The sequence below is a fragment of the Genypterus blacodes genome, unplaced genomic scaffold (assembly GCF_046128005.1).
Source record: "Genypterus blacodes isolate CSIRO-AG114 ecotype Tasmania unplaced genomic scaffold, CSIRO-AGI_Gbla_v1 ptg000692l_1, whole genome shotgun sequence".
NCBI lineage: Eukaryota > Metazoa > Chordata > Actinopteri > Ophidiiformes > Ophidiidae > Genypterus > Genypterus blacodes.
The window spans coordinates 5,001-10,000 of NW_027467377.1; the positions used below are offsets into that span (position 1 = coordinate 5,001).

Below are 5,000 nucleotides of genomic sequence, written 5' to 3' on the forward strand. Positions count from 1 at the left end.
TCCTGGTCAGCTGGATGAAGAGCTTCTGATGGGTACGATCACGAGACTTCAGGAAGCCTGCAGGAGGAGAGGAAGAGGCCAGAGGAGCGAAGAGAGGAGAGGAGAGGAGAGAAGGAAGGGGAAGAGGAAAGGAGAGGAGAAGAAACAGGAAGAGAAGAGAAGAGGAGAGGAGAGAAGAGAAGGAAGGGGAAGAGGAAGAGGAAGAGGAGAGGAAACAGGAAGAGAAGAGAAGAGAAGGAAGGGGAAGAGGAAGAGGAAGAGGAGAGAAGGAAGGGAAGAGGAAGAGGAGAGGAAACAGGAAGAGAAGAGAAGAGAAGAAAGGGGAAGAGGAAGAGGAAGAGGAGAGAAGGAAGGGGAAGAGGAAGAGGAGAGGAAACAGGAAGAGAAGAGAAGAGAAGGAAGGGGAAGAGGAAGAGGAGAGGAAACAGGAAGAGAAGAGAAGAGAAGGAAGGGGAAGAGGAAGAGGGGAGGGAGAGGAGAGAAGGAAGGGAAGAGGAGAGGAAAGAGGAAGAGAAGAAGAGAGGAGAGAAGAGAAGAGAAGGAGAGGAAGTAAAGGGAGAGGAAGAGAAGAGAAGAAGGAAATAGGGAGGGAAGAGGAAGACTCGTAAGTCCACATGGGCCAACCCTGAGTCCAGCCCCCCCCCCCCAGTGGGTCCCTTGGAGCCTGAAGGTGAGACAGCTCACCCTGCAGGTTGAACAGGGAGCTGCAGTCTGTGGCGGTGTCAGACGGAGCCTGAGTGATTGGCAGCAGGAAGGCTCTGTAGCCCCGCAGCAGGCAGCTCATGAAGCGGAGGAACGCCTCCTGGATCTCCAGCTCCAGCTGCTTCTGACGCCTGTAGATCTGATCATAGTCTGTCAGCAGGAACTCCAGCGTCGCCTCCTCCTGGCCAGGGGTGCAAACTGCAGGTGGGAGGAGAGGAGGAGGAGAGGAGAGGAGGAAGGAGACGCTCAGAGGGGCAGAGGACATGTGAGTCTGGACGCTCTGTGTGAGGAAGAGGGCCACTCACTCTTCTCCAGAGTCTTGTGCAGGTTGGTCAGTGTGTTGAACAGCATCTTGCCGTGTTCCTGGGAAACGATCGCCATGACAGCGGCCTCTTGTCCTCAGTTCTGCAGCGTGAAACATAAACACAGATAAAGTGCTGAGAGAGAGAGAGAGAGCGAGCGAGCGAGCGAGAGAGAGAGAGAGAGAGAGAGAGAGAGAGACAGAGACAGAGACAGAGAGAGAGAGAGACAGAGACAGAGAGAGAGAGAGAGAGAGAGAGAGAGACAGACAGACAGACAGACAGACAGACTCAGAGGTCCAGACTCACTGGAAGATGGTGTTGGTGTCCAGGTCCACACAGACCACATCAGCTGGGGGGTCGTACAGGTCAAAGTAACTGGAGTGGACCCCCACGATGAAGGGCATGGGGGCCAGCAGGACGTCTGCCATCTGAAGAGGACACAGAGGGATGTAGGGACAGTGCCAACGCAGAGGGAAGCTCATCTAGAGAGAGGAGGGGAGAGAGGGGGAGAGAGAGAGAGAGAGAGACAGAAGAGAGAGAGAGAGAGAGAGAGAGAGAGAGAGAGAGAGAGGAGAGAGAGAGAGAGAGAGAGAGAGAAAGGGGGGAGGGAGAATGTTAACATTTAACAGTTACAGTGAGTGAGGAGTGAGTGAGTGAGTGAGTGAGTGAGTGAGTGAGTGAGTGAGTGAGTGAGTGAGTGAGTGAGTGAGTGAGTGAGTGAGTGAGTGTGTGTGTGTGTGTGTGTGTGTGTGTGTGTCTTACAGAGGCCAGGGCCTCACTGACAGATGTCAGGACGTCAGGTCTCAGTGAGTGCAGCAGCAGTTTGTGTTCAGTCAGGACGGCCAGCAGCAGAGTGCAGGCGTTCTCTGGGCCCAGGTTCTGCAGCAGCTTCAGGAAGCTCGCCCCGCTGAGAGAGAGAGAGAGAGAGACACACACACACACACACACACACACACAGTTTGACTAACTGCCCCTCACAGCTGCAGGTTAGAAACACTTTACTGCTCCATACTGACCTGAGAGGAAGAGGAGAGGAGACGGGCTGACACAGCACCAGGTTATCATAGGGAGAGAGCTGAGAGAGAGAGAGAGGGAGGGAGAGGGGGGGGGGGGGAGGGGGGGGGGAGAGAGAGAGGGGGGGGGGAGAGGGGGGGGGGAGACAGAGGGGGAGAGAGAGAGAGGGGAGAGAGAGAGAGAGGGAGAGAGAGAGAGGGGGGGAGAGAGAGAGAGAGCGAGAGAGAGAGAGAGAGAGAGAGACAGAGGGGAGAGAGAGACAGACACACAGAATACATGTTCCATTAGAGTGAATCCCCTCACAGATTGATCCTCAGGCTCCTCCCCCTGATGTCCCATCAACTCAGGATTCTAAAGCTATAATCTGAGCCCTGATCAGTCACCAATCGGTCAATCAGTCATCAATCATTAGAGGTTTAGCAGTGAGAGATGATTGACAGGATGATAAAGGGGCTTTGGTTGAGCTTTTACCCGATTCAGTTTGTGACCAATGAGCCGCCTACTTCCTGTTGAGGGCACATATATATATATATATATATATATATATCTCTATTTAAACTAAATGACTGCTTTAATCTAAGACCACAGAAGAAGAATCCCGGCTCTTACCTGGACCAGGATGCGAGGGCGCTGTGGCGAGGGGAAGGGCACATTGTGCATGAAGCTGGAGATGTGTCTGACAGACAGGAGAGAGGAGACATCAATCAATCAAAGAGAGCTCAGTGTAAACCCCGCCCCCTCCAATGAGCCAATCAGCAGGCTGCACTGACTTCTCCAGCGGCAGCACGTGGGGGCCGGAGATGGAGTATCTGTAGACGAAGGTGAGGAACTTCTGGAACACAGTGAAGAAGGGCCAGTGTGACAGGACGCAGATGCTCTTCTTGGCCTGCAGGCTGCGGTTGGTGATGGGGCGGCGGTCGACCACGCTGAGCAGACCCAGACGCACGCTCTGACGCTCCGACAGCAGCTCCCGAGGGAACGACTCGTAGAACTGGATGGCCGCTCCGTACACCTGGGAGGGGCGGGGACAGGCTGAGTGAGGACCTGAGTGAGGACCTGAGTGAGGCACAGCAGCTGGACTGGGTCAGGACAAATCAGACTAAGCTCCCACCTTGTCCCCAGAGGCGGACGTGAGGACAAAGGTGGAGAAGACAGGAAGTTGGTACTTGGTGTTGAGAGGCCAGCTCTCCACGGTAACGCCCATCGGCAGACAGAAGACTGGAACCGACTCAGGAAGAGGAAACGACTCCAGGTCCTCCTCTGGGTACCTGCTGATCAGAGCTGTGGACACACACACACACACACACACACACACACACACACACACACACACACACACACACACACACACACACACACACACACACACACACACACACACACACACACACACACACACACACACACACACACACACACACACACACACACACACACACACAGCAGTGAGTGTGTGTGTGTGTCCAGCAGGGGGCAGATGTGCTCCATCAGTGCTGACCCCTGGTTCATGTTTGCCTACGTTTGGACCCTTAAAGTTGAAAAGGAGGTCATTTACATGTAACTGGCTGATGAGCTCACTGGCCAATCAGCTCACAGCTCTCATCCCTCCCCCCTCCCCCCTGAGTGACAGACAGCAGGTACTCACAGGCTTCGTACACCAGGGCGTTGGCTTTGGCCACAGCTCTCTTGTAGCAGACGTACAGAGCTGGACCCCACTGCAGACAAACACACAGCACAAGGACCAATGACCCCTGACCTTCAAAACACCATGGTAACCACAGTGACATCTATCTGTGTCGGTTTAAGAGACAGTGCTGGGAATCAATCAATACAGTGATCAGTTCTGGATTCAGCCTGTTAGTCAGATCCATCTCAGCTACATGAGGCTGCTAGAGCTCCAACCTGAAGAGGACTGAGGGACCAGCAGATCCAGGTCCTAAAGATCCAGGTCCTAAAGATCCAGGTCCTACTGATCCAGATCCTACTGATCCAGATCCTACTGATCCAGGTCCTACTGATCCAGATCCTACTGATCCAGGTCCTACTGATCCAGGTCCTAAAGATCCAGATCCTACTGATCCAGGTCCTACTGATCCAGATCCTACTGATCCAGATCCTACTGATCCAGATCCTACTGATCCAGGTCCTACTGATCCAGGTCCTACTGATCCAGGTCCTACTGAATGATGTTTAATATAATAACTAACTATCTTGGCTCAGGAGCCTCCTTGTGTTCCTCACCATGCCAGTGTTCAGGTTCTTGTCCACCCTACAGAAGGTGTGAGGAGCCCACCTCCCCCTTGCTGGGCAGCAGCAGGCCCACGTCTGTGACTCCCAGGCTGTGAAGGCCCTGACAGTCCAGAGCCCGTCGGTACATGAGGAAGACCCGGTGAGCCGTGGGGCCGCTCCCAGAGCTCAGGCTGGCAGAGCGGCTGTAGGGCGTGGTCTCAATCACGTACCAGCCCTGCTTCACCTCCTCCTTACCCTCATACAGAACCCTGCAGGGACCACACACACTTCAGAGGAAACCACAGAAGGAGACCACACTGTCTCCCCACACACACACACAGAATATTCTGGACATCTCTCCATTATTTGTTTCATTTCTCCTTTGTTTGTTTCTGAATATGGGAGAAACCTGGAAGTCCCCTGAAACACACAACTTTCACATTCATGTTCTAACATGACGTGAACACATGAAGCAGCCTGATGGTGCCGTGTGTGTGTGTGTGTGTGTGTCTGTGTGTGTGTGTGTGTGTCGGTGTGTGTCTGTGTGTGTCCCTGTGTGTGTGTGTGTCTGTGTGTGTCTGTGTGTGTCTGTGTGTGTGTGTGTGTGTGTCTGTGTGTGTCTGTGTGTGTCCCTGTGTGTGTGTGTGTCTCTGTGTGTGTCTGTGTGTGTGTGTGTGTCTCTGTGTATGTGTGTGTCTCTGTGTGTCTCTGTGTGTGTCCCTGTGTGTGTGTGTGTCTCTGTGTATGTGTGTG

General features: G+C 53.6%; 1 pseudogene; it reads right to left on the reverse strand.

Moving 5' to 3' along the window:
- Positions 1-5,000, reverse strand: part of LOC142990721 (DENN domain-containing protein 4B-like) — a 12,021-nt pseudogene that overhangs the window by 4,974 nt on the left and 2,047 nt on the right.